Source organism: Schistocerca serialis, chromosome 9 (genome assembly GCF_023864345.2).
Source record: "Schistocerca serialis cubense isolate TAMUIC-IGC-003099 chromosome 9, iqSchSeri2.2, whole genome shotgun sequence".
In the NCBI taxonomy this organism is placed as follows: domain Eukaryota; kingdom Metazoa; phylum Arthropoda; class Insecta; order Orthoptera; family Acrididae; genus Schistocerca; species Schistocerca serialis.
Genome location: NC_064646.1, coordinates 373,538,945 through 373,560,456, shown reverse-complemented (window position 1 = coordinate 373,560,456; position 21,512 = coordinate 373,538,945). Strand labels below are relative to the sequence as shown.

Genomic DNA, 21,512 nt, shown 5'->3' with positions numbered 1-21,512 from the left:
AGAATTGCTCTTGAGCAGTGGGAAACAAGAAGGTGCTTAAAACATCAATGTGCTGTGATAGTGCCAGGCAAAACAACAAGGGGTGCAAGTCCCCTCCATGAAAAACATGACCATACCATAACACCACCGCCTCCGATTTTTATTGTTGGCACTACACACGCTGGCAGATGACGTTCACTGGTCATTCTCTGTTTAGTAAAAGTGACAAAAAGCAGATTACAGAGTACCTGACGGCTCAACACAAAAATTTTGTCTCAAGTACAGATAGTGTTAAGGATCAGTGGACAAAGTTCAAAACCATCGTAAAATATGCGTTAGATGAGTATGTGCCAAGAAAGATCGTAAGAGATAGAAAAGAGCCACCGTGGTACAACAACCGAGTTAGAAAACTGCTGCGGAAGCAAAGGGAACTTCACAGCAAACATAAACATAGCCAAAGCCTTGCAGACAAACAAAAATTACGCGAAACGAAATGTAGTGTGAGGAGGGCTATGCGAGAGGCGTTCAGTGGATTCGAAAGTAAAGTTCTACGTACTGACTTGGCAGAAAATCCTAAGAAATTTTGGTCTTATGTCAAAGCAGTAGGTGGATCAAAACAAAATGTCCAGACACTCTGTGACCAAAATGGTACTGAAACAGAGGATGACAGACTAAAGACCGAAATACCAAATGTCTTTTTCCAAAGCTGTTTCACAGAGGAAGACTGCACTGTAGTTCCCTCTCTAGATTGTCGTACAGATGACAAAATGGTGGATATAGAAGTAGACGACAGAGGGATAGAGAAACAATTAAAATCTCTCAAAAGAGGAAAGGCCGCTGGACCTGATGGGATACCAGTTCGATTTTACACAGAGTACGCGAAAGAACTTGCTTCCCCTTCTTGCAGCGTTGTAGAATTTTGGAACACGTATTATGTTCGAGTATAATGACTTTTCTGGAGACTAGAAATCTACTCTGTAGGAATCAGCATGGGTTTCGAAACAGACGGTCGTGTGAAACCCAGCTCGCGCTATTCGTCCACGAGACTCAGAGGGCCATAGACACGGGTTCACAGGTAGATGCCGTGTTTCTTGACTTTCGCAAGGCGTTCGATACAGTTCTCCACAATCGTTTAATGAACAAAGTAAGAGCATATGGACTATCAGACCAATTGTGTGATTGGATTGAAGAGTTCCTAGATAACAGAACGCAGCATGTCATTCTCAATGGAGAGAAGTCATCCGAAGTGAGAGTGATTTCAGGTGTGCCGCAGGGGAGTGTCATAGGACCGTTGCTATTCACAATATACATAAATGACCTTGTGATGACATCGGAAGTTCACTGAGGCTTTTTGCAGATGATGCTGTGGTGTATCGAGAGGTTGTAACAATGGAAAATTGTACTGAAATACGGGAGGATCTGCAGCGAATTGACGCATGGTGCAGGGAATGGCAACTGAATCTCAATGTAGACAAGTGTAATGTGCTGCGAATACATAGAAAGATAGATCCCTTATCATTTTGCTACAAAATAGCAGGTCAGCAACTGGAAGCAGTTAATTCCATAAATTATCTGGGAGTACGCATTAGGAGTGATTTAAAATGGAATGATCATTTAAAGTTGATCGTCGGTAAAGCAGATGCCAGACTGAAATTCATTGGAAGAATCCTAATGAAATGCAATCCGAAAACAAAGGAAGTATGTTACAGTACGCTTGTTCGCCCACTGCTTGAATACTGCTCAGCAGTGTGGGATCCGTACAAGATAGGGTTGATAAAAGAGATAGAGAAGATCCACCGGAGAGCAGCGCGCTTCGTTACAGGGTCATTTAGTAATCGCGAAAGCGTTACGAAGATGGTAGATAAACTCCAGTGGAAGACTCTGCAGGAGAGACGCTCAGTAGCTCGGTACGGGCTTTTGTTGAATTTTCGAGAACATACCTTCACCGAAGAATCAAGCAGTATATTGCTCCTTCCTACGTATATCTCGCGAAGAGACCATGAGGATAAAATTAGAGAGATTAGAGCCCACACAGAAGCATACCGACAATCCTTCTTTCCACGAACGATACGAAACTGGAATAGAAGGGAGAACCGATAGAGGTACTCAGGGTACCCTCCGCCTCTCACCGTCAGGTGGCTTGCGGAGTATGGATGTAGATGTAGAAGCGAGGCCTCGTTTGGCATTTGCCGGCATGATGTGTGGCTTATGTACAGCCGCTCTACTATAAAATCCAAGTTTTCTCACCTCCCGCCTAACTGTCATAGTATTTGCAGTGGATACTGATGCATTTTAGAATTCCTGTGTGATGGTCTGGATGGATGTTAGGTTAGGACCCTCTTCAACAGTCGACGGTCTCGGTCAGTCAATAGACGAGGTCGGCCTGTACGCTTTTGTGCTGTACGTGCCTCTTCACGTTTCAACTTCACTGTCACATCGGAAACAGTGGACCTAGGGATGTTAAGGAGTGTGGAAATCTCGCGTACAGACATATGACACAATTGACACCCAATCACCTGACCACGTTCGAAGTCCGTGAGTTCCGCGGAGAGCCCCATTCAGTTCTCTCACTACGTCTAATGAATGCTGAGGTCGTTAATATGGAGTATCTGGCAGTAGGTGGCTGCAAAATGCACCTAATATGAAAAATCGTATGTTTCGGGGGGTGTCCGGATACTTTTTATCACATAGCCTACGTGTCTACTTACATTTGGGATAAGTTGTCAACAGATTTTTGAAACCGCTTGTCCTGACGGCGGTCCAGTGGTTCACGGCGTTGTTCTCTTGATGCTATTGGATCACGTCCTATACATGTTATGTCGCTGAAGTTCTGTTAGCTTCTTTCAAATACCACAGAAAAAATATTTATTCCATTAGAAAAAACAAATTTGGTGTCATAATTCGGCGTCTATGAACGATGAAAGTTACTTGACATATTGTCTGCTATAACTAGCTGAAAACAGCACCTCGATATGTTTATTCATTCTAGAGATATATAGGGTAGCATGACTTAGCTGCTTCATCCTGTATACTCACATCATAGCAGAAATTCTTTTACGAACAATGACTGTGGACTGCTCATTCGAAAACAGGAAATAAAGGCCGTATGATGGTGGCGCATTTGTGTGTTAATATTGTATTTCAATAAAAGCTGTAGGAAGGGTAAAATAATACAAGGTCCGATGACATGGAGTGACGTTCAGCGTGGTTTTATTGTATTGTATCTTACATTTTTGACAGTAAATATTCTCTGTTAGCCTATCTGCACATTCGATAAAAGTATTAAAGTTACTCTGTTCCGAGTGACTACTGTAGCAACAACAGCCGTATCAGCTGTCGACGCATTGCGGGCAGGGGCAGTTTGCGGAAACATAAACTCCGACGTTTTACGATACACCATTCTTCTCATCCTGCATTTAACGACGTACTATATTATATGCAATCATCATGAGTAGTCACAATTTTCCCTGTATTTCTGGCGGCTGTATTCGGATTCTACAAAAGGCTGTCTCATCACTTTAGACATGAAATCTTTTATGGGCTTTGTGAATATGTTAGGTACTAATGAATTACACTTGGTTGTTGAAAATTTTTCTTTAATTTTCACTTCTCATGGCGTGTATCGGCATCGGCACCGTCGGATCTGTCATACAAACTGTACCTCAAGATAAAACATAGAAAAGTTCATTTCAAAGAAAATCTTACATTGAAACACAGTATCTTGTCAAGAATAAACATTGTTTTATAACATCAGTGCGCAAACTAGCAAAAGTCGTCTAGCAAGTTACAAAGTAAATATCTTGGCCGCTAGGCGGCGTTAGAGGTATTACTGAAACGCCAATAACAACAGATGCCTCTGTGACACACAAACACTTAATATTAAAGACATGTAGTCATCAAAACAACTTATATACAGTGCACCAAGTCAAAAAGAACAATGTGTTGCAACCGAAGAAAGTTTTAGTAGATAAATGCAATACTTTTTACTATATTATGTTCAGCGAAATGTGTATGGAGTTCTACACATACGTAATAGCTATAATCAATTAGACACCTTTGCTGGTTTCTAATTTTCTTATCATGTACGATCAAACCTGTAACTGATAAAATGATCACAATATCATAGGGTAACTATGTTGCTTATTTGAGAGAAAGAGGCATAATCCTTGATAGAATCGTTTTAATCTCCAGTTGAGTTACTAAAATTTTATAACGTGACTGTCAAGTACTAATATGTTAAATGATTATCTAAAGTGCGCAGGATTTCAGTCTTGCGCCTCACTTCCATTGACCTTGAAGAAGTAGTGCAGCTGTAGCTAAGGTCAAAAAACAGCTCTTTTCAGTAACTCATTATGCTTGATGGTTCATAAACATACCTGTGTTGTAAATATTTGCTACGTAATAGGTCGACTCAAGTTTGACTCAGCATACAGAGATGTCGAAAGAAACGTTGGTGAAATTAAAAGCAAGTGCGATAACATTACGACTACAGTGGAAATCAAACTGTTAGATGCAAAGGAGACACGGGATAGGTGGAACGAGTACATTGAAGGCATCTATGTCGGTGAGGGCTTGTCTGATGATGTGATAGAAGAAGGAACAAGAACCGACAGGGAAGATGTAGGGGATTCAGTATTAGAATCAAAATTTAAAAGAGCTTTGCAAAATTTAAGATCGAATAAGGCAGAAGGGATAGATAAAATTCCATAAGAATTTCTAAAATTATTTCGTGAATTGGAAACAAACCGACTATTCACGTTAGTGTGAAGACTGTATGAGACTAGCGATATGCCAGCAAACCTTCGGAAAAACGCCATACATACAGTTCTGAAGATAGCAAGACCCAAATAAGGGCGAGAATTATCACACAATCAGCTTAACAGCTCATGCATCCCAGTTGTTGACAAGAATAATACCGAAAAGAATAGAAAATAGAATTGAGGATGTGTTAGCTGACGATAAGTTTTAGTTTAGGATAGGTAAAGCCACCAGAGAGGCCACTTCTGACGTTGCGGTTGATAATGGAAGCAAGACTAAAGAAAAATAAAAATACGTTCATAGGAGTTGTCGACCTGGAAAAAATACAATGCGTACAAGTACTGAGAGGGGAAAATAAGAATGGAAGACCAAGAACTAAGTGTTCGGATTAAAAAATACGTAAGGCGGGGATGTAGTCCTTCGCACCCTACATTTCAGTGTATACACCGAAGAAGCAATGACGGAAAAGAAAGAAAGGTGAAAGCATATCAATGATCAGATTCGCTGATGACATTGTTATCCTCAGTAAAAGTGAAAAACTACTACATCATCTTTGGAATGTAATGAACAGTCTAGTGAGCACAGAATATGGACAGAGTAAATCGAAGAAAGACGAAAATAATTATCATGAGCAGAAATGAGACCAATAAGAGACTTAACATCAGAACTGCGAATCACGAAGTAGGTGAAGTTCATGAATTTTCCTACGTAGGGAGCAAAATAACTTTTGAAGGATGGAGAAAAGAGGACGCACAAAGCAGATCAACACTGGGAAAAAGGGCATTCATGTCCAAGGGAAACCTTTTACTATCAAATGTAGACCTTAACTTGAGGAAGAAATTTCTGATAATGTAAGTTTTGAACACAGCATTGTATGGTAGTGAAACATGGACAATGGGAGAAACAGAACAGAAGAGAATCGAAGCATTTGGCATGTGATGCTACAGAAGGTTTCTGAAAAATTGGTGGGCTGATAAGATTAAGAATGATGAGACTCTCGGCCGAATCGACGCGGAAAGGAGTATATGGGAAACACTGACAAATGGTTGAAATGGCTCTGAGCACTATGGGACTTAACATGTAGGGTCATCAGTCCCCTGGAACTTAGAACTACTTAAACCTAACTAACCTAAGGACAGCACACAACACCCAGCCATCACGAGGCAGAGAATATCCCTGACCCCGCCTGGAATCGAACCCGGGAACCCGGGCGTGGGAAGCGAGAACGCTGCCGCACGACCACGAGATGCGGGCAAACACTGACAAGAAGAAGGGACAGGATGATAGAACATCTGATTAGACATCAGGGAATAACTTCTATGGTACTTGAGGGAGCTATGTGGGATAACAACTGTAGAGAAAGATAGAGATTGGAATACATCCAGTAATTTGCAATTGCTGCTCTGAGATGAAAACATTGGCACAGGAGAGGAATTTGTGGTGGATCGAATCAACCCAGTCGCAAGGCAGATGACGAAAAAAAGTACGTTTTAGCCCTAGCAGCGGTTATTCTGCAAAGCTAAAACATGCATGTCATTCTGTACAAGATATGGTACTCCGTATGAGGCTGTCAGTGAACATTGAGGAGAGTCATCACATTTCAAAGACATTAATAGGGTAAGCAACTGATTTTTAACTTACGACCTATAATACTGTGTTTATTTATCTGTATGTCTGAAGGAACATGGGATGCGATATGCGCCGCACTCCATCCGGTTTTTATCATAATAAAAGCCAATACTCCCACTTCCCATATCCTACAGTTGACTCGGCGATATGCGCTGTATTTTATGATATCTGATGACACAGATGAAGATAAATCTTGTTTCATGGAACAATCACGTCATCTCGGTAAGAAATGCATCGTGTTGACTGCTCATAAAATGTGTTCTCAAAAAAATTGCGTATGTTTCTCACATACGTCCGGCTTCTTTCCAAATGAAGTACCGGAATCAAATTTTGTTGCCAAGATAAACGCTCCTGCTCCCTCCTTTCCATTTTTGTAATTCTATCTTGTCTTTCACTGTCAGTTGTATGAGTTGTTACAGAATTGGGCTCGCTATGTTTAATACCTAGAGGTAAATGGTTTGGTACTTAATTTGTGCAGCATTGCATTACATATTTCCTGGAAAGTAATTTAAAACAAAAATGCATTCTGTTCGCTTGGTGAAATTGTTATTGTAATGCAGAGGCAGCCACACGATTACTCTGCAAATTCAAAATTAAGCGTCTGGAAGAGAAGTCACCGGATAAAAAAGAAAAAAAATTAAAACTTTCCGTGTCAGCTCTGATTTCTCTTATTTTATTATCAGTCATTTCTCTTATGTGGGCGGGTACTAATAAAATACTTTCGCACCCGGAGGAGAACGTTGGTGATTCAAATTTCATGAGACGGTTTTGAATTAATGACTGTCACCTCAATTTTCTTATCATACCTGTGTCACTCTCTTCCTACTTCGCAAAAATAGAAAACGAGCCGCGTTTCTATGAACTTTTTCAATTTCCTCCATCAATCCTATTTGATACGGATACCTCACCTCACAGTAATACCCCAGAAGAGTGCGGATAAGTGTAGTATAAGCTGTCTCTTTAGCAGACCTCTTCAATTTTCTAAGTGTTCTGCGAATAAATCGCAGTCTTTGGTTTGATTTCCTCGTATCATGTGTATGTGGTCATTCCACTGTGAGTTATTCGTCATTATAATCAGCAAGTATTAAGTTAAATTTGCTACCTTCAGATTTGTGTGATTTATAGTATAACCGAAATTTAGTAGATTCCTTTTAGGTCTCATTTGGATGACTTCACATTTATTATTATTTAGATTTGATCGCCACTTTTCGCATCATACATATATCTCGCTTAAATCATTTTACAACTGGTTTGGGTCATCTGATGACTTTACGAGATAGTAAATAACATCATCCACAAACAGTCGAAGAGGGCTGCTTAGATTGTCTTCTAAATTATATGTAGATTAGGAACGGCAGTGGGCCTATGACGCTTCCTTCGGGAATGCGATATTATTTCCGTTTTTCTCGATGATTTTCCGTCAGTTAGTGCGAACTGAGACCTTTCTGACACGGAATCACTAATGTAGTGTCACAACTAAGAGGATACTCCATATCCAGGCAAATTCAATAGAAATAGTTGGGGAGGAACGATGCATTTTCAGTTGCGGTGTGTTAATCTTTTGTAATTTTATGTACCGCATATTAGTTGCTTTAAATCTTTAGGGATCGGCAGGAACTGCGTCTTGAGGTATATTACATAATATGTACCGTAAACTTACATATATTTTTCGCACATGCGCCTCACTTCATTTCAAATACAAAAGCGGTATCTCACTGACTTGTAGTGATAGAGGTTCGTTTTTCCCATACTTTGTATTTGATATATTTCATCCGTCATTGTCATGCACGATGCATTATAATGGCTTGTTAAATGAAGCACTGTTTGCATTACTTTTAAGTATCTGGTGTTAAACGTTTGTTGGTCAGATTAAGTAAAATTGCAAAGATATTTCTCTGAACATAACTTAGTTAAAAAGATATTGCAGTTGGCCAAATGTTAATGAAAATAGAAAGATGGTTTACATACTACATTATTTCCGTCTTAATGCATCATTCTTTCTAAACTGATGTACCATGTGGAAGTAACTTTTCAGATTACGTATACTTGATTTAAGAGCTGAAATGTCACACATAGATCTCTCGTTATTGGTTTTGGATAATGTGTCTATCGTCGTCTTGTGGCAAAGTTATTTACACTGTAATATACTGTATGGCCTGAGTCACTTTGCGCAGTGATGCCATGAGACTACGTAGGTTCTCGCGGCCAAGAGAAGTGTAATTCATTAGTGGAAAATTGATATATTTATTACAAAATTAATTTGTATCTTGCGAATCCGGATTGACGTCAGCTGTTTGTGACAGAGGAAAATTTGTGCCGGATTCGGATTCGACATTTAACTCGGGTGGTCGCCTTGACAGCTTTGGCTACCCAAGTAGGCGTCCAGATCCAACCCAAAAGTCCATATGTGACCGGGCCCACATCAATTACGCTCACACATTTCATGACTGCCGCACTGGGAGAGACGAATACTTTATCGTCACTTTAGTCCTTCGAGGCATGGATATGTAATTTATGGATACAATGTCTGTGTTTATACAGCATTAATCGTCATAACAGTATCTGTTCCTTCAGACATACCTTCATGTCGGAATGCGTTTATATAGAGTCTGCACATTAAAATTACAGTTCTTCGTGCCAATTGTGAATTTTTAAATGTTTATTTCTACCGCAGTCTGACAGCTGAGGCCATTCCGGCCGATATGCTAATCAAGTAAGCCACCGGACGGTATTGTCGGTGTTACGACAAAACACTCCAGACAGACAGGGGTTTGCGACACCGGTTAGCGGTAGAGCGTATGGAACATTTAACATGGTGTAATGGAGAGTGAAGTAATATTTTGTAACTACGGCACTTGTGTGCTACCGAGAAACTGACACGTTGCAAATATAACTGTGCCTACCAATCGGACTGGCCTTTGTGGCCGAGCAGTTCTAGGCGCTACAGTCTGGAACCGTGCGACCGCTACGGTCGCTAGTTCGAATCCTGCCTAGGGCATGGATGTGTGTGATGTCCTTAGGTTAGTTAGGTTTAAGTAGTTCTAAGTTCTAGGGGACTGATGACTTTGGAAGTTAAGTCCCATAGTGCTCAGAGCTATTTGAACCTAGCAGTCGGTGCTTTGGTTACAGCGAGCTATGAAATTATCACTGGACAAGTAATAAAAAGTAAACCTACTCATTATCCTCCAGGAAGGCTACGTCAGATGTCTGTCTATAAGGATGCAATAAATATTGCTTAGGGAGTCAAAGCATTCAGTCTTATCACCGTTCTGCATAAGTTATGAATCCGGGAGAATGATGAGCTTTGGAGTTTCAGAGATACCACGGCCCACACTTGGTAGTGAAGATCAATTGACGACTTGCCGCTGATTGACTCACCGAGTTCTGGAGAGCCGCGCCTACCTGGGTCCTCGCGGCTGCGGAACTTGAGAAACTTCACCGATGTGGGGAGCTGGCGTGCGGCCGACATCCACCCTCTGAGGAACTTCGGCCTACGGTGTGCAAGCCGTCTACGGTACGGTACTTCTAGAGGAGGCGCGCCCTTACAGCTCGTAGCCTACTACACGTCACTGGCCAACGGCCTGGTAGATCCCATGGAGAGCGACTGCGGCATTGCTGCTAGGAAACGGACATCTGGTGACGCCTATTGCACACAAACACACAACATGTGCACTACGACTAAGCGCGGGGTGCGTAGCCGGTAAGGCTCTGGAGGACGTGGGCGGGTGACGTTGGCCGGGTGCCGTTGGCTCCTTCACTGTTGGCGGCAGCATTGTGGTACATAACCGTTCGGGACTCAGGACAACGAATGCCGCCGGCAGTTTGGGGCACCAGCACATTCCGGGATCGACGTCGTTGCAAGCACATATTTTGGCCGCGGACGGCTGGGGTACCGTGTAAGACTGCTTGAACAAACGCCTGTTAACACTACCACTATTTGGCTGTACAATCCACTGTAAACCTGCCGTCTCACTATTCTCTCATCGGTTCCAATGCGTAGCTGCCTGGAGGAGGCCAGGCATTCAAATAAACTAGACAGCAGCAGCTAAATGCTGTAGAAGAATCTTATATGTCTGAATGGCACAAGGTCGAATTCGATCAAAAAAATCTTAGAAGCTCTTAGTCTGCTTTTACGTTATCTTGACATACAATGTAATAATATATTCCACAGTGCATCGTGCACGTGTTTCTGAAACAGTCAGAAAAGGATCGTTTCGTAAGTTAACGTACGGTAACGGTACGGTAACGTTTATTCCAATATCATACGATTATACACTGAAGCGATAAAGAAACTGGTTTAGGCATGCTATTCAAATACAGAGATATGTAAATAGGCACAATACGGCGCTGCGGTCATCAAGGCTATATAATACGACTAGTGCCTGGCGCAGTTGTTAGGTTTGTTACTGCTGTTACAATGGCAGGTTATCAAGATTTAAGTGAGTTTGAACGTGGTGTTGTAGTCGCCGTACGAGCGATAGCACCCAGCATCTCCGAGGTAGCGGTGAAGTAGTATTTCCCGTATGATCTTTTCACCAGTGTATCGTGAACATCAGGAGTGAGGTAGAACATCAGAACGACGAAATTGCTGCGGCTGGAAAAAGATCCAGTAAGAACGGGACCAACGACAGCTGAAGAGAATCGGTCAACGTGACAATAGTACAACACTTCCGGAAATTGTTGCACATTTCAATGATGGGCCATCAACAAGTGTCAGAGTGGGAACCTTCCAACGAAACATCATCGACATGGGCTTTCAGAGCCGAGGGCCCACTCGTGTTCCCTTGTTAACTGCACGACACAAAGCTTTATGCCTCGCCTTCGCCAGGCAATACCAACATCGGACAGTTGATGATTGGAAACACGTTGCCTGGTCGGACGAGTCCCGTTTCAAATTGTATCGAGCGGATGGACGTGCACGTATATGGTGACAACCTCATGATTGCATGGACGCTGCATGTCAGCAGGGGACTGTTCAAGCTGGTGGAGGTTTTGTAATGGTGTAGGGCGTGTGAAGTTGGAGTGATATGGGACTCGTGACGTATCTAGATTCAACTCTGACTGATGAAACATACATAAGCATCCTGTCTGGCCACCTGCATCCATACACGTACATTGTGAATTCAGACGGACTTGGACACTTCTAGAAGGACGATGCGACAGCCCACGCGTCCAGAATTGCTACAGAATGGCTCCAGGAACACTCTTCTGTGTCCAAAAGCACGTCCGCTTGCCATTAAATTCCCAGGCGTGAACATTGTTGAGCGCATCTGGGATGTCTTGCAACGTGCTGTTCAGAAGAGATCTCCAGCCCCTCGTACTCTTAGAAATTTGTGTACGGTTCTGCAGAATGCATGGTATCAATTCTCTCAAGCATACTTCAGACATTAGTCGAATCCATGCCGCGTAGTGTTGTGGCACTTCTGAGTGCTCGCTGGGGGCTTTACACGTTTTAGGTAGGTGTACTAGTTCCTTTGGCGCTTCAGTGTATTATAATTTAAAAAATAAATCAGAATAATGAGTCGTGAATTTTGCACCTATACTGTGTTTCAAATTACTTAGTGACTTAATCTGATACATATTTTAATTTTTTTCATTCCTGTTTATTTCAGTATCCGTACCTCTTTCTAATACTTAAAACGATTAAGTGAAGATTACCTACTTACACTTCAAATTCTGCACAAATTTACTACACTTTTATGTGTGTTAAGAAAAAAGACAGCATATAAACGTCGCATGACGATTCAAATTTCGTAACTTGATTATAATTCATCAGAGAAAAGTAACTAGATAATTTTTTTCTAGAAATGTAAAAATAAAGTAATGATATCAGTGGAAGATTCATTGTTGATACATATGTCTACCATATTAACAGAATCTTCCGTCGGTTCTTGGTGGAACAACATTATAATAATAAATGAAAAGCACCAGTTTGCTTTTGTTCTACAATATTGTAGAACAAAAGCAAACTGGTGCTTTTCATTAAATTATATCTACCATAGATTTACAGTTTGTGCCGTAATGGCACTGAGTGATTTTGAGCAATTCGGAGATAAACGAGAAGATAAGGAACAAGCAAGGTCTAATGAACAAATGCCGAAAAATGGAAGGTTTCTATGATACATATAATTTTATACATAGCACAAACTCCTGCATGCCATACATTCCAGAGGACGATGCACAATTGTTTCATGGTAACAGCGTAATTGAGTTGGAGTACTATTACACTTCGACGACATGTGTTCTAGTATGAGATGTAGTAGATCACATAAGTGATGAACTTGAAACGGTTTTTTGCTTTCAAAGCAGCCAAGTGCAAGCAACAAACTGTCTATACAACAGACTTTGTAGCAAGATGACTGTCGTGTAGTAAAACATATTTATCTTTAACACCACAGTTGTGACCATTGCAAATATATACTGAAGTACAAAGGTGAACATCCCTGGGTTAGAAGTCAGAATTATCAACTCAAGCAGTGATATGGAAAAAATGTTGGCTAGCATTACCAGACTTCATAGTATACATCACTGCATAATTTTATGAGATCTTAGAATTTAACAGGAACACGGGCAAAGAAAGTCTCTGTACCATAGCATCACTTTTGCCATCATGCTAATCTTTTATTATCCTCTGGTAAGATCAAACTTATTATTGCTGTTCGTATGCCTTTATTATTGCTGTGGTGTTAGTAATAAAAAGAAAATAACTGAAGGTGATTGTCTTTTTAACACTGATTCAACAGAGTAATTCCGTCGCACAGGATACAATAAGAACGTTTACCTTGTCTAATGATGATGGTCAGGTATACTGAAACTGGCAGCAAAGAGTTGCTTTCCTAGCAGATAATCGTGTTATACAATAGTGAGTGTCTTGAAATGTTTTAAAGCTGCGAGGCGCCCGCCCAGCAAATACACTGCTGGCCACCGTAAATGCAACACCCTGAAGGAAGCATCCGAATCAAGTGAAATTTACACCATGGGTTTACAGCGATGAGATATGCAACTGATTAGAATTTCAGCGCAGACGCACATCACGCGCGCCCGTAGCGCCACCTCATAGCGCCATTTAAGGCTTGGCGATTTCGACGAGTGTACGTTCGGCACGTGCGTTTACCTTGTGGTTGTTTCACAAGACGATCAGTTATGCCTCGTAGACAACAGCGAACATCGTTTGATCAAGTATCCGAGTTCGACAGAGGAAGGATAGTGGCTTACCGAGATTGTGGATTATCATACAGAGAAATCGCTAGTCGTGTTGGACGAAACCAGACAACTGTAATGCGGATATGTGACCGTTGGATGCAGGAGGGTAAGACGGACCGACGTGGTCGATCGCATTCACCTCATTGCACCACTGCACGTGCTGACTGGCAAATTGTGCGCATGGCAGTGACGGATCGCTCAGTGACATCCCCAACCATAGCACAGCACATTGCGTCTGTAACGCATCATCCAGTGTCTGCGCGTACCATTCGACGCCGTTTACAGCAGAGCGGTCTGTCCGCAAGACGTCCATTGCTTCGTCTACCATTGACGCAGAACCACAGACGTCTTCGTCGCCAATGGTGTGATGACAGACGGATGTGGACGGCAGAATGGAATGACGTTGTCTTTACTGACGAGGCACGCTTCTGTCTGCAGCACCACGATGGTCGGATTCGAGTGTGGAGACACTATGGAGAGAGGATGCTGAACAGCTGCATTATGCACCGCCACACTGGTCTTGCACCGGGTATTATGGTATGGGGCGGTATTGGGTATTACTCTCGCACGCCTCTAGTACGCATTGCCGGTACTTTAAATAGCCGGCGCTACATATCCGAGGTGCTGGAGCCAATTGTCCTTCCTTACCTTCAGGGCTCGGCCACAGCCATATTTCAACAGGATAATGCGCGACCACACGTGGCACGCATTGTCCAAAGGTTCTTCGTCAATAACCAGATTGAGTTGCTTCCCTGGCCGGCTCGCTCTCCGGATCCTTCGCCGATAGAAAACATGTGGTCCATGGTTGCTCAACAAGTGACCCAGATTACATCCCCAGCTGCCACACCAGATGATCTTTGGCAACGTGTGGAAGCTGCTTGGGCTGCTGTACCCCAGGAACACATCCAACGTCTCTTTGACTCAATGCCGAGACGTGTGGCAGCGGTGATCTCCAACAATGGCGGCTACTCTGGCTACTGATTCTGGCAGGAACCACATGTCACAGACGTCTGTAAACGTAATCATTTGATAGTTGGTCAACATGTTATCTACAAAATAAATTTTGTTGTGCTACCTCTGGTCTTTCTTGGTGTTGCATTTACGGTGGCCAGCAGTGTATTTTGATGAGCTGTGCTTACAGAAAAATTTGAACAAGACTTCAAAACCGAAGCTGTGCAGTAACAACAACAAAAATAATATTTTATTCCAAGCAATGGTAGTCATCGTGATAAAATGTGTTTTATTGCAATGAATATAGTTAGTTAATAATGACTTTTTGTCACGCGGAACACTAGCGTGCTGTATGAGGAGGATCAGATCTCTCTCCAACGGAAAGTAACGTAAAGGGTGCTTTACACCCTCAATAAAAAGGCCTCTACCATTGATTCCTTGTTTGTTGCCTGCCTTGTCGGTTACCATTAACTTCAATTTCTCCATATGTTAAAATTCACCCTGCAGAAAGTTTTGTTACAATATCAATTTCAGTTTTACTACAAGGCAGCTCCAACTGGATCAAACATTTTTTACACGGCCCTTTTATGCCATTGGATCATTTTCCCAGTGTTCAAAACTGAGTGAAGGGAGCCCTCTGTCGGTTGCAGTGCTCAAGATACTAATGTTGAGTTGTGGACACTTGAGACTGCCCAACCGGCCGGAAGCGCTCACGTACAACTTTATTGTGTCACTAGAAGCGCCATTCGGTAAAACTAGTACTGACTCTTGGGGATGTCCGTCAAAGAAAATTTCTGGACGACGAAATGTATCAACACCATTCCATGAAACAGCAGGATTGCAGACGGATATGTTGATATCTCGCCACAATATTCTGGCGGGCAATCATTCACCCATTTTCTGGTGAGACATTTGCACTGGGGATTGGTAGCTCACATCGCTAACTTCTTGCCAGAAACTGGTGCGAAGACGCAAGCGCAAAGTCATCCACTTCATAAGCGACCTCTTTAGTTTCTCGCCATCAACGAACATTGCTCCATCTGTGGCACTCAGGCAAATGTGGTTATACGACATGTGCGCTGTGTGTCAGAATGCAAGCTTGCCTAGTTAAAAATTCAAATGTCACACTTAAAAATAATTAATTGTTGGTAGACCTCTCGTAAGCCATAAAAAGTTTGCTTTTTGCAGGTTTTAAAGTAATCACCGGGTCCCACGACTTTCCCAGTTGAAAGCTGCTTTTGTGATTAATATGATCATCCGCCAAATGTATTTAAACTAAGTCTTTAGTAACTGAGTCCCTAAAAGATGTCGTCAAGGCCAAGATTTCCGGTAGAAAACATTTTTATGGAAGACCTTAAGGAGGGGTGACTGATTCGTTAGCACGTAAACCAAATGTTTTCTGGCGATTTGTAGATGAGACTTTTGCAGTGTGGTTCCACGGTGAAGGATAACTGTCACATTTTCTGCAGAATCTGAATCCAATCCACGAGAACACCTAATTTACGATGGAAGTACAGAAGGGCAGTTGTCAGCCGTTTCTGGGCGTTTTGATCAGTCGGAAAGTAGATGGTTCCTCGAGGTATTCCGTCTACCCAACACCCACACATGTAGACTTGTGTATTTGCAGGCATCTACCTGCCATCACCCATCACAAACTATGGGTGGCCTTCGAAGTTAGTGCACCGCACACATGTTGTCTCCGGCAGAAGCAGCCTTCCAAAGGAACTAGAACACCTACAATCTGTGTTGAAAAATAATGTGTTTTCTATGTATCAGGTCGTCATTGGCTTAATGAGGAAGAAACATGACCACCCACATGACCAAGAACAGAAGCAGCGGTTCAAGACCAGTCTGGTGGTTTCCGGAGATTCAGGGTGGCAGTGTGGTACTGGTGCAGGACTCACACTCCCCCTTGGCTATCGAACTTACTTGGAGTTGCTTCGCCGAACTTCTTTTCGGGATAGCGGGCTGCGATGTCTTGCACAACTTCTTCTCCGAAGATAAGATACTACTTTGGAGAAATTTTTTTATACTTTTAAAACAACTGCGAACACTCGAGCATACCCTGAACTCAATCTCACTGTATTATCACACACATAACAGTTTTTATACAACTAAAACATTTTTCGTAAGCTCGACACCTTCCGGTCCGTCAGAAACTATCACATTCATTTTTCTATAAATACAGTCTATAAATCTCTCCAAGTTTAATAAGACAACTGTTCCGACCTTATTAAAGTAAGAGAATAAATGAATAATTAAATGTCTCTTCTCTTCTTTCAACAACATTTAAATGTTCACACAATAATGTTTGACGTCGCACGGAGTACGGCGCGTTTATTCCTTGTGCTGGACGTGTAACTTCTTAGCCGGGCTCAGGACCACCTTCCCGCGCCGATCATCCGTCCGATACATATACGTCCTGCACTCACATAATTGTGGTGCAGTAGACACAGTTCTACCTTACCACACTCATCTCTAAAATAACACGTGTTCGAGATGATGAGAATACGGGGGTCTCTAGAATTTACCCCGAAATTCTCGAGGCACTACACCAGGGCTTTCTTCCCATTTGTCGGCAACAATTCGTCGGAAACAGTCAGAATACTAAGGAATCATTGTGTCAAAGTAATTTTCTCTAAACCCACAAAGAGTTCGGGTCTTCTCGTTTCGGTAAAGGATGATCTGAGACTGTGGAAGGCTAAAATATACAAAATACATTGCCAGTAAGGCACTTACAAAGTACGTGAAAAGTGCATTGAACATGATCGGCAAACTCGACTTTCGCAGCCTATTCAGTGAGCCGTAGCTGAGCATTATATTTCCACACAATATATTATATAGATTTTTCTGTCACGGATTCTCGACCCCGATGTGATCCTTATGGGATTCGGTTATTAAAGAATCACGAGAAATATAGTTGGCGGATGATCATATTAACCACGAAGGCGACTTTGAACTGGATGAGACGTGAGTTCCGGAAATTTCATTAATGTGTACAGAAAGGAAACTTTTTTTGTGCCTAGTGACACGTCCAGTGACTATTAATGTTGTTAATTTGACATCTTAATGTTAGCTCAGCAAGGCCGCATTCCGACAGAGAAAGCGAGTATAGTGTCACAATTGCGCATGCGCCTGCGCGTCATAGGTGGACGGAAACTTGACAGAGGTCGCCCAAGTAGCGGCTGCCGTTACGATGCGTTTCCGCGCCAATTTTTGGTATACAGTTAGTGATATGAACTAGTAGTCTCCAGTGCAAAACATCAACCTGAGATGGTTGATGTTAAAGCGGTTACAAAAGTGGTCTCAATTTTATGTCTTTCAAAGTTAAAAGTGTCACGTTGTCACCAGCATGAGCCAGGGTGGGAGCCGCGATTTGGGGTCTGCAGGTGTGGCGGGACTGGAGGCATGAGTCACTCACCGAGGGATGCTGGTCGCCTTTGACGCCGGCGAGCGCCTTGTTGTGGGGCGCAGGGGGCGACTTGGCGTCTCCGTGGAGGCCGCTGCCGCCGCCGCCGCCCCCACAGCCGCTGCCGCCCGCCGCACCGCCACCGCCGCCCGCCCCCGATCCAGCCGCCCCCGCACCCGACTTGGGACTCGGGCTGGCTCCTGTTGTCCTGCAACAACAACAACAGCAGCACCATAAGAATACAAAACAGACACCACAACTGTAGGGATTGATACCCTAGTGAATGCACGTGAAACATTAAAATAATCGTGTTTACTGATACAGAGGTTATAGTTATAATTTTATCAACAGTTACATAATTGACGCCATTTATTAGGAATAATGAACTTCGTAGAGAAACATAGCAGGCTAGGAAAAAGTGTCTGAAAGAGTGTGAGTCAAATGAAGAACTGGAAAGGAAGGGAAGATATGATTAAATGTACAACGGAGTGAAGACCACAACATGGGATCAAAAAAGACCAGGACGTGCTGCTACAGAAGTTTTCAGTAAAGACGGAAATTTAGTGAACAAAGATCGCCAGGACATACTACAGAAACGAGAAGACTCTTTGGAAGAGCTATGTGAAACAGACACAAATCAGCAACTCTGGAACTACAATCTTTGAACACTGTAAATGACTATTATAAAGGACCAATAATCACAATAGAAGAAGCAAAGGGCGCAACAGCTGCAATGAAAAATAGGAAAGCAGTAGGTAGATACAATACCAGGAGAAATACTAAAATGTTTGAACCAAGAATGTTTAAGAGAAGTATTGAGGGTATGCAACAAAATATATCACGGTGGTGAATAGCCAGAGGACTTTTTGAAAACAGTAATGATTGCAGAACCAAAGAAACAAGGAACCAAGTAATGCGTAATGCAGTGAGCACAGGACAGTTACCTTCCTTTCGTGTACAGCGGAATTATATTAAGAATAATTAATAAAAGATTGCAAAAGGTAATGGAAGAGAATTTGGCTGGCTTTATACGGAATGCGGCACAAGAGATGGAATAGGACCCTAGTGAATTTTGCGAGAGAGGTTTACCGAAAGGGGAAGAGACCTATTAATATCTTTTATAGACTGGGAAAAGGTTTTTGATTATATGACTTGGGATAAGCTTGCTACTGTAAGAAGAGAGAAGAGAGCAGACTGGAAAACCAGACGACTTTTAAACTCATTATACTTAAATCAAAAAGCATCAGTCAAAGTGTGAGCAGAAAGTGGAAACCGGATAGAACTAGAAAAAGTAGTAAGACAAGACTAGTGTCTGTTTACTACCCACTTCCATCTACACATAGAAAATATGACTGACCAGTAGTGACGAGAGGGTAAAAATTGGAGGAAGAAGAACATAGTGTTCGAGATTTTCAGAAGACATTGTCCTCTTTCCAACATGACAAAAACAATTACAGGTTATAGTGAATGCTACTGATCAAAAGGAAATATCTATGGAATGAAAATAAATACATCGTAATCAAAACTTATGCAAGGAAATAAAGAGGTAAAGCTAAAGCTGAATGTAGAAGTTTTCGAACATTTGCAAAGCATAAAATACCCTGGAAGCAGCATAGAAATGGACTGACAGAGCAACACATCAGAAAATCAATGGCGAAGGATACGTTTTATAAGAAAATGAGCATTTTGTATAGCTTGTATGGGGAAATATTTAATGAATAGGCTAATAAAATGTTTGATATGGCGCGTGCTCTTGTGTGGTGCTGAAACGTGGACACCCAGGGAAATTGACAGAGCAAGGCTGGAGGCTTTTGAAATGTGGACGTGGCGGAGCAAGGAAAGAATAAGTTGAATCAGTTGAGTGAAAAATGAATAGGTACGGAGAAAAGTCGGAGAGCAAAGACAGTTACTGGATGTAATATAAAGAAGGAAACGATTGTAGACTGGGCATATAGTAAGAATGAATGAGGGGATTATCAAAACAGTCTTACAAGGCTATGTGGAAGGAAAAAGGAGGCGAGGTAGGAAGAGATTTCAGATGATGTATGATGTGATGGACGGAAGTACGCATACACCGGCATTAAGCAAGAAGCAATGGTTCGCGTCAAATGGAGACACAAAGGATATGCTATAGAAGAAAACTGGTGATAATGATGATTAGGAATCTGGTCGCACTTGGTACAATAAATGAATGGACAGTGCCTGAAACAAAACTTCTTTTATTATAGACTGTCGATTTCTATCTGCCTTGTACTTCAGATCTTGCGACGAAAGGTTTAGTTGGTTCACTACAGCGGTATGAATGACACAGTAATATAAATGAAATAACGAGCCAGACACTGTTTCTTCATTTAATGAATAATAGTGATTACTCGCACCATAGTGTTGGGAAAGCGTGCTGATTAACTCACTGCTTAGCGCCGAAATAAAACCCATAGATACGTCCATCGACCTATTTATTCATATACGACAAAGCAGCTCTCTGCAACAGCACTGCCGAACGTGGAAAATATGGAATAAAATTTAGGGCTTAACGTCCCATCGACAATGTATGTAGTATGACCTGTCTCTTTTCATTTCGTGATACATTTTACGGAAATTCTCTGTATTTTTGACATGGATATTACAGTTTGATATGTATATTAATTACATTTCAATTAATCCAACAGAAACTATGGTGACTATTGAAGTGCATGTTCATATCCCATTCCTATACAACAGCAGTGATTGCCTTCTTGTCGTCTCTGCACTTCCTTGCATATGTACCCGGTATAGGTTAAGGCGATATCGGTGAGCCGCGTCAGCCTCAGAGCAACAAGACATTTCAGTAATACCATCCTAACCTCTCCTCCCCTCCCCCATTCCCACTGGTTTAGGAAATATGGAAAGCACAGGCATCAGGTGCAGTGGTTATGCAGGAAAGACGGCGCCTGGACCACCTGCAACACGTTGTGTGCGCACGCTTTCTGGAGTGTCGTCACTGGTCAGGCCGCATCTGCTAGAATGTTGACTGACTTGGGTCTCTAGTGGAATGAGCATTCTTAAACAGCACAACCATTTGTCTGAGACATTCTTAGGAGGAACTTTCTAGATGAGATGGCTGTCTTTTGGGCCACACGCTTCCTGGAAAGCCACTGCTGGTCAGCCGCTCGCTGCTAAAATTGTTACTTCTACGAACATCCGGAAGGATTATCTGATTGAAGGCAGAATTTTAAATTGATAGCCAGCTTTTCGAGCCATTCTTAAGAGCAATTCTCTAGAAGAGACGCAGATCTCGAAAGCTTTCTGATAAGACTTAGATACTCGTTCGAAATGATGATGACACGATTCGGCCGGCTGTTCAGCTCCTTTCAATTTCCCATGCCACTACACAGCGTGTGACAGGCGCTGCAGATAAGATATTTGAACTGGCTGACGCATCATGACGTAAAAATTTTATATCCAAGTTTTTGGAAGTGCGACAACAGTGCAATTGATAGGGATGATCGCTTTTTCCCTGCTTTGATGGGAGAACAGTGGCGTCAGTTGAAGTTTTTCATTGGAGGGACACCAAACGTAGCGTTTTTGATTGGAAATTGCAACA

The 21,512-nt window shown here is 42.2% G+C and overlaps 1 protein-coding gene across 1 annotated transcript in view; it reads right to left on the bottom strand.

Annotated features, from left to right (window-relative positions):
- LOC126418795 (synaptotagmin-7) overlaps window positions 1-18,066 on the bottom strand; it is a 332,326-nt gene extending 314,260 nt beyond the window's left edge. Inside the window, exon 1 of the mRNA XM_050085726.1 lies at window positions 17,942-18,066. The gene's annotated coding sequence lies outside the window, so the exon portion shown is untranslated. The remainder of the gene's footprint in view (window positions 1-17,941) is intronic.
- Window positions 18,067-21,512: the final 3,446 nt, after the last annotated feature.